Source organism: Eschscholzia californica, unplaced genomic scaffold, assembly GCF_041429995.1.
Source record: "Eschscholzia californica isolate CP2 unplaced genomic scaffold, dmEscCali1.0.p SCAF_4, whole genome shotgun sequence".
NCBI classification, from domain to species: domain Eukaryota; kingdom Viridiplantae; phylum Streptophyta; class Magnoliopsida; order Ranunculales; family Papaveraceae; genus Eschscholzia; species Eschscholzia californica.
In genome coordinates, this window is record NW_028238461.1 from 16,026,856 (window position 1) to 16,036,141 (window position 9,286).

The 9,286-nt window shown below is 35.8% G+C and overlaps 2 long non-coding RNA genes across 2 annotated transcripts; both read right to left on the bottom strand.

Annotated features, from left to right (window-relative positions):
• Window positions 1–4,655: 4,655 nt before the first annotated feature.
• On the bottom strand, window positions 4,656–6,009 carry LOC147543181 (uncharacterized). Its single transcript, XR_015224276.1, has 3 exons — window positions 5,869–6,009; window positions 5,583–5,784; window positions 4,656–4,910 (listed from the first exon to the last, which is right to left on the bottom strand). It is a non-coding gene; the product is annotated as an uncharacterized LOC147543181 (long non-coding RNA).
• A 917-nt stretch (window positions 6,010–6,926) lies between these two features.
• LOC147543182 (uncharacterized) lies at window positions 6,927–7,634 on the bottom strand. Its single transcript, XR_015224277.1, has 3 exons — window positions 7,560–7,634; window positions 7,399–7,478; window positions 6,927–7,063 (listed from the first exon to the last, which is right to left on the bottom strand). It is a non-coding gene; the product is annotated as an uncharacterized LOC147543182 (long non-coding RNA).
• Between the last annotated feature and the right edge of the window lie 1,652 nt (window positions 7,635–9,286).

The following is a 9,286-nucleotide window of genomic DNA, read 5'->3' on the forward strand; positions in this document are numbered from 1 at the left end:
AAAACGATGAGGTGGCGAGAAGATGAGGTGGCAGAGAGAGAGCAAGAGATGTAGGAGAGAGAGTTGATGACTGGTTAACGGTTTTCTAACGGTAGTTGAAAAAATGGGTCATCTGGGAACTTTTGATAAAGTTAGGGGTTAGGCAGGAAGCTGGTCACAAAGTTAGGGGCTATTAGAGAAATAACCCTAAAAAAACACAGAAAATATTAATTCATTCTTCAAGCTTCAAACTTCTAACTATGTCATATGTTGAAGAAGCTTCATCCAAAAGACTTCAAAAACTTGCATTCACAAAAAATGGTGTTTGCACAGAGCATTAGTGTAGTATAAATGTTTCATATGAACACCACCAAAACTGCAACGAATTAAAAGAAGATACACCAATAGTTAGAAAACGAAAAAAATTAAAACTTAAGATTGGCAAATTAAGAGAAGATAAACCAACAAAGAAGCTAAAAATAATTCAGAAGAGAAAAGACAAGTTAAGATTGACAAACCTGTGGGAAATTATGTAGAACGAGGAGTAGGTTGAGCAGAATTCAAACAATCCACAACCTCTTCAATTTGAGTTAAGTCATCATTCAAAGGGTCAATTTCAAAAAGAAGGTCTTTAAACTGAGCCTTCCAAAGATCTTTCAAGAAAATACAACACTCTAACATATCAGGAGTTAGACTACTCTTATGATCACCAAGAACCCTTTTGCCTAAAGAAAATGCAGATTCAGATGCAACAGTTGAAACGAAAACATCGAATACATCCCGAGCAATCGCAGCCAACGTAAGAAATCGTTTTTCATTTTCTTTCCACCATCCCAACACATCATTCTCAACATTATCGACCACATGATCAGGTTCAGAGTAAAAAACGAGCAAGCTCCCCAAGTGCAGAACCAATAGGACCAAGATCCTTGCCACGACGACCAAGATTTTGCCAAAACTGAGTGCGAATAGGAGCAGTGCTACTTGCTTCCGAAGAAGAACTACCACCTAAAGTGAACACCAAATTAGAGTTATTAGGTACACTTGAAGTATTTGCATGACTAGAATTTAAAGCAATATCGTATTCATTAAGTAGATCTTACGTTTTCCTAATAGCAGTTACACTTTGAGAACTAAAGCAAGTAATATGTTGGGCTGAAGATAAAAAACATGGCTCAAGTTCAGCAAGGATAAATTCAAGCTTGGATTTAACCCTGGGATCTAAAATACATGCAATTGACAACAGCAATGGTGTATTGCCCCAATATTTCACAAACTTGGACTCCATTGCAACAATTATCTCAGAAAAAAGCGGATTGTCACGATATCCATTAAAACAGTTCCGATTTGAACTAAATATTAAAGAACATGATTTGAAGTCACATAATCAATCCTTGAAAAAAAAAGAGTGGCATCATAGAATGGACACAAAAAGTTACACAACATCTCAGCATATAACCAATCCATATCTGTTATATTATGAGGGCATGCTCTATCGGAAAGAAAGCAGGTTATAACATGTTTATATGGTAATGCATCTTTTAACATTAGATAAGTAGAATTCCATTTATGCTTAACATCTAATTGTAACTTTTTCGGATTTACACCTTTTGATTGACAAAGTGTTTTAAACTGCATATATCTAGTTCCAGACACAAATATATACTCCAAATTACCTTTTATTTGCTGTAACATTTCTTTAAATTGATTTACCTTCAAACCATCTTGAACAACTAAGTTCGAAATATGGCAGCAATAATTCACCACTTAGTGGAAGAGTGAGGAGCAAACCTTTCAACTTACCAATTGAGACTGTGTTTGCACTTGCATTGTCAAGTGAAAGACAAAAACTTTCTGAGATAAACACCAATCAATAGAAATTTTATCATGAATCATTTGAGATATATGCTCACATGTATGAGACTTATCAAACAAAGAGTATGCAACAATTCTTTTATGTAACACTCAATTAGAATCAATAAAGTGAGCAGTTAAAGACAAATAACTTAAACTCTGGTTTGATTGTCAAATATCTGAAGTAAATGAAATCTTTCCTGGACATTTTTGCAAAACAGTTCTGAAACTTAGTTTTTATTCCTTAAAACATTTAAGGATATCATTTCTAATCGTTCCTCTAGAAAATTTAGAAAAAGCAGGATGAAAACTATCATTCACAAAAAACTGAAAAAATAGATCTTCAACAAACTGAAATGGTAGTTCCCTTGAAATAATCAAGTTTTTTCGAGCTCCAAATTGACTGAAATTAAAAAAAGAAATAGTACCGGATGCTGATTGCAGGATTGTGGTCTGCGTCAAATCGACTATATGTTTCTTCGAACAAGACTTGGTATGCCTTGAAAAGTGACTTGTACCATTGGTATCAAATCTTTAGCTCTCCACAGATTTTGCACTTCGCGACGAATTTCATTGCACCAATATTGCCTCCATCAGGTATTTCAATAAACTCGTACATCTTCCATACATCAGAAGTTCTCTTCCTTTTGATGATAACCTTAGCTGGAGAAGGTCCATTAACAGTTTCAGAAGCAGTTGGATTCTGAGGGATAGTTTCTTCAGTAGGAACAACCACATTAACACCTTCTGGATCCATGTCTCTTGACCAATCAAAAAGAAAATCGAATAAGTAAATGGTAAAGAAGAAAATGCAACAACAAGCAGAACTATTAGAACAAATGTATAAGTCTATTATTTGGAAGATCAAAATAAATACTAATATCAGTCTAAAGAAAATCTATTTATCTAAGTAACAGAGCAAAAAAAAAAAAAAAAATAGAACAAGAAACCTTAAATCCATTAACTACAAGAAGAGGGGTTCAAACTTACATTAAATATTACTCAATCAAGTTTCAACAACCAGTTGTTTTAGAAATCAGAACATAAAAAATTAAGTGAAAATTCAATCTATTAAAAGAATAGAAAAGAACACAATATTAAACTTAAATGAAATACAGTAGTCATAAAGTTATCTTAGGGGTCTATAACTAGGTTTAAATGGAGGGAGGAACAAGTAAAGATGAAGCTGAGTAAGTGGGTTGTAGGGTGAAGATCATTCGGTCATTGCTACATATTTATAGGGATAGTTTTAACACCCTAAATCTAACGGACGCAATCAAAAGAAAAATTGTGGTCGTTAATTTAAAAAGCCATTTGACTAGACCGTTAGCACTTGGCAGTCAAAGGAGTACTCTTTAATTGTACTTGTATTTTGCAAATGAAAAAAACACAAAGATTTGACCGATTGATTAAAAATTTTACCCTTCCCTATAAAGTTGGAAACAACTTTAAGCCTTACCCTTATCTGAAAAGTTGAAAATAACTAAACAACGAGAACCTAACACCTATTTACTAAATGATGAAACACTTTTTGACCTCCTATTACATGTGTCCACTTTCAAACATGACATGCTTATCTTGCAGGCCTCACTTACGGGTTTGTCACGCGGGCTTAACAATCGGGCATATCACTCGGAGGTTTTTTGAAGTAAGGCCCAGGCCCGCCCATTATCTATAGGCGGGTCGGGCAGTCACAACCCGTCACGGGCTTCGAGTTAGCCCATTAGGCCATCGGACCCGGCCATTCCAGGTTGGGTAGCGAGCTCCCGGGCCAAATTCCCACCCCTACTTATGATCAACTTCCTAACATGAAACAAAATTTTCTGTCAAATTTATTCAAGAAACATTTCAGCATGTCGTGTTCTCACTCAGCTTTACTTGTTGATGTGGTGCCGTAATGCCTTATTTGGTTGTTCAAAATTGAGAAATCTCTCTTTGTAGAGTGACAACCATGTATCTTGACAATAACTTACTACCTCGAGGGAGATTTTTGTCAATTTCTCTACGAGCTTATTATATCGGATTGTATATTTCCTTAGTATCTGCCCACGTGAGAAGCTGTCATTTATTGAAAAACTCATCAACCATTTTATATTTCTCAAGTTTTTTCCCACTTGCATCCATCTTCTTATCCTTAACTACATTCGTATGTGGTTTCAGTTTTGGCTCAGACATTAATATTATTTCAATTGCATTTATCAACGCGAGTTTCCTGTCAATAATGAATACAGTAGGATAGTCACCAACACTATATAACTGTCACAAACATTTCATAACCCAAGTATAGTGTACCGTCTTTTCGTTGCTTATAAATGTGTTTCCACTGTGAAGGTCTTCCAAGTCGAAGTGGCCGAGACTACCTAGAGCAAAGGGTGTTTGTACTTTCACTACAAAAAATAGGTCCATTAGGGACAGCCAAAAACTGTCCCAAAAATGGGATAACCGTCCCGAAAAGATTATTGGGGACAGTTTTGATCTGTCCCCGAAAGAAGCGTCCCAAATAATATTTGGGACAGATGTAGGGACAGTTAGTATCTGTCCCGAAGCTGTTGTTGGGACGGTTATAATTGTCCCTATATCAACGATTATTAGGGACAACATATATTTGTCCCTACAAAATTTGGCGGGAATTTCCTCGTTAGCATTTGGGACAATTACCATCTGTCCCTAAAAATTTGGCGGCAATTTCATCTGGTTAGCATTTGGGACAGATAATAGCCGTCCCTATAAGATCGACGCTGATTTTCTATTCCCTGATACAGTTAATATTCCGTCCCTACAAATTTGGTTAGGAGGTTTACACACAATAATTAGTGTACACATGAGAGAAAATTTTCCTTAAAACAATTTAAAAAACACATTCACATTAACATGTGTTAAGAAGTCCCCCGAAAAAATTCACAAGCCTAGACGGTAAAAAAAGCGCAAACCAAAATAAAATAATAGACTAATAACTCTTCCACAGGAAGTTAAAATTCTATAAAAATACATAAATTACACTAACTTCATCTTCCCATCTTTGTAGTGGAAAACTTAGAAACACCATTAGCATGTCATCATCTCAGCAGAGCTCCATCCTAACAAAGAAAGCAATTAGTTTATTATCTTTTTCGAAATTAGGACACGACAAGTATACAAACATGTTAAAACTTCTATAAAATTGTTAAACCGATTCACACACCAAATCTTCTTAAAAGCGGTAGCTTCATAATAAGTTCATGTTTATTGTTCTAGTAATCTAACAAGCATACTCCCACGGGTCTTTGCGTTCTATTTAGAAGAAAGTTCTTTTACATAATAACATTTCATATTACGTGTCCAGGTCACTGTAATACCGCATTAGTTCTAGAAACAACGGTCTAATTCAGTAAAAAACTAACACCAAAATATATTGTGTTAGCGGGCAAAAGTATAATCTTCTTCGACACAAGCGGACAATTTCGACCAATCACATGGAAAGCTTCACCGTTTTCTTCGTTTATTACCATGTTGTCAAGATCAGAGGTAACCCGAGGCCATAGCTGATCCTATACAGACCCCGAAGTTGGTCATTATGCATGAAACTTTGAATCATTGGAGTTTACTTTGGATGCTTGACTAGAGTTTGTACACTAAAATTTATATATTGATTTGTAAGACTATTAGCACATACAAAAACCGTGAGTTTTCCCGTCTGCGAATTTTTGCAGCACAGTAATAAGAGTTTAAAAAATTAATAAATACTAATCTCGTTAATTTTGGGGAATTACCTGATGTTTCTGAACTGTTTCTGAATTTTATGCTTCAGCTTCGGTCCACATAGGCCTTTCCATAGGTTGGCTTCATCAAATGGGATTGGACATGCATCTTGTAATTTTGGGTTGTAGACAAGCTGCTTCACCAACGATTTGTTTTCAAGTCTTCCGTCAGGTTACCAGTTTCATATTCAGCTTGTTCCAAATAATTTGCTGACTAAGAGGAATCAAAATCAAATACAAATATCAGGAGTAGTTCTAAATCATTTAAAGAAAGCAGAAAAGTTGATAGCCTTGTTACCTTTGATACAGCTCGAAGCACAAAGAGATATGTGAAGTACTAGATCTTTACGCGGTCTGGGTATTGTAGAACACGGTCATGTACCAACTTGAGATTTTGACCCCACTGCAATTTTGATGGAGGATGAATCAACAAACTGAGCTGTTCTCAGTTTGATTTACAGAAATGGTCAAATGGTCAGTTCCTTGGATGACCCATTAATCCGTATTGTTTAAAATAAGTGACCAATAACCCAAAGAAATGGGATACTGGGTATGAGAAGATATCAAGTTAAAAGCTTCATCGAGGAGATAATCGACACCTATGTAGATTGAGATGGAAGAGTGAAGTCCAGATATCAACTGGTACAACACTTTGTTTTCTTCGCAAAACTCTGCATAGTGCAATACATTTACATGAGAGACGAAAATAGTAATTTTCGTAATAAACTGATATAGATGTTCACAAGTATGAAGAAGTTGTAACACTGCGATAGTAAGAGGCGAAAACCTATGTCAAAAGCAATTAGTTCTAAAACTTCTATCTCCCCTCAAATCAATATTTAAAATTTAACACAACTTAGACGGGTTGTGTTAGCCCTTAATTTAGAACCAAACTCTAATGACGTCGAGGAGATTTTTGCATATCTTCAAAAAAAAAAAACAGTCTTCAGAATGAAACTAAAAAAAGTGAACTTAAGAAGTGTGCATAGAGAAGTAACTCACATTTTGGACAATTCTGTGTAAATAGCATCCTATATTCTTTTAGCCGGCGGTCCAGTGTCTCCAGCATAACGCTCAGGATTGAGTTGAAGATTCACATATGTCATCTCAGCTACAAAATCCCTTAAACATCAACACTTCTGTCAAGACTGAATCCATAAATAGAGGAACTACTTTTCCATTTTCACACGATTTCTGTAAAACTAAATATATAACATAGAATATGGGATTGGAGAGACTGAGTATACCATTATCAGTTTCATCATTATGTGTCCATGGATTATCGACTTCAGCCCAACCTCTAAAAGCTTTACGATCGACTGTACGGTCGGATGCGGCTTTTCTTCTTGACATACTAAATCCTGAGATGGAAGGCCATGACAAATAGGCTTCTTAAATGACTCGAGGAACTCGTTTTCCGGGCACTCGTAGACACTGCAATCCCTTAGACGACACATACCATCATCAAGCCAGAAAGGGCGGTCGCACCAAAGCTTGACCGAAAAGTGGAATCAATTTAGTAACCAGCAAGTATGCTAGAAATCATCAAACAGATTCTCCACACATGATCAGTTTGATGTGTTGATTTACACAAGATGAAACTTTATAGTCTAGGATCAAACGTTCATTTACTAAACTATAAAACGAAAAAGAGATACTCGACATACTAAAATAGTTGGGATTTTTAGTTCATTCTTATGTTCTTAAAATAACACAAAATACTCAATAATTGATTAGTTGTTCAATTAAAATAACACAAAATACTACTAAATCACCCAACGATTTCTTAATTTGAAGAATAAGAAGAAGTGGAAGAAGAACAACCAACCTGGATGTGAAGCCTCCTCGCAGTAGAAACCCTAGAAGCTGCTTCATGTAAAGCCTAGAGACCCACAAGACACCCTAAGCCTGCAATAGGAAAGAAGAAGATCGCCAAAAAAAACTCTAGAACGACTAACCCTAAAAGGAGAGAAGATAAATCGTGCTTACTGTGGAAGAGAATATCGTGGAGAAGAGAAAAGTCGTGCAGAAGAGACCAGAGAGAGAAATAAAAGGGGGGAAAACAGGAAAAGAAAAACAAAATGGAGGGAAGAAAATATTTTATTTTTTACTTAGCGGGTCTTTTTTTGGGTCGGAAATTTCCCAATTTTTATTTTCAATTGCCTTAAAAATACAAGCCATTATCATTTATCTGTCCCAATTACTATTTTACTAGGGACTGATGTAATAAAATTGTCCCTATTACTGATTTATTAGGGACAGACATAAAAACGTGTGTCCCTATTGAGCGTTTTTTTTTTGTAGTGTTTATAAGTGCAATCAATGACAACAAACTGAGGGAAACACCACGCAAGTTGAACACTCATAGGATGTGCAAAAAATAAATCATTTACCTCTTCGGAATTTTGATAGCATCTATAATTGACTACATAGTGGTACTCCATGCACAACTTCATAAAATTGTTGCATTGCTGACCTACTACCTTCACTTTCCTCACACTTGGCTTCTCCTTGTGCATTATACACAGTCCTCATAGCAAACAAGTTATCTTTCTTCGAGTGTTTTATATGCAACAATATATCGCTTGGGCGTGATCCACTTGGTTAATTCAGTAAGTAATTTCATCTCATCTTCTTTCAACCTACCCGTATATGCATGATCTGTGAGATTTTTTTCTAATTGGTGGTTGCGGGTGCATTGATTACTTCAAGAATCCATTTGTCATGAGGTACGTTGTGTTTCAGCTTTATGACTAAAAAGACAATCACATTTAAAAGAACTCTTACGCCTCTTTTTACTTGGGACCGTATTAGAATCCCAATTTTTCTCTTTGTGGCTACCAAATACACCATTTCAACTAGACCGAAGCAAGGTATACAATCCTTTTCCTTCATTGTATACTGACTTCCCCCTTTTTCTATAATAACGAATATAATTTTTTACTAGTTTTGGTACACCCAAACTATTGCCACATCCCTCGAATCAAACAACTATGACATATACAAAAAGTACGTTATCTATATAATAAAGGAGGAGGGTATCTTTTCCCTTCCTCCAAATGGTTAGGATTTAACTATACAAACTTATCTCTAATGGACCAGATAGATTATCCCCCCCACCCCCCGCCCAAACAAACTCTCGCCCAAAGGGACTGTTTCTCCCCCCCTCATCTTCCTCGCGGAGAAGCTGCCGATCTCGACCTCTCTCCTTTCATCTTCCTCGCAGCTATCTCTTCCTATCTCTCCCTCTCTATTAATTTCACTCTCACTTTGGGCCCCTCCCTCTCCATCTCACAGTGAATTTATGATCGACCACAAGAATGAATGAATAAAACAACGATTACATATACAAAAAATATGTTATGATATTACAAGAATGAATGAATTCATATATCAATAATAACGGTAATAAGAAGAAAACAAATTACATACCATGTCTGTTGTAAATATGTGATACATCGACAATTGTTGGAATAGGTTCTCCATTTTTTGAACATTGTAGAAGCATTTGAATCAAGGTGAAAATTCTGAAAAAATAAAGAAGAGGAAAATAGTCCACATGAAATCTGAAGGGAAAGAAAAAATCTCTGAAGCATTTTGTGGATGCAATTGTCACGTTATATTTCGTGTGTGTTTAACACACTAAATGTATCGTGAGGATTTAGGAAAAAAATGTTTCGTGACTCGACATGTGCTACCATGCACAAAAAGTTTCG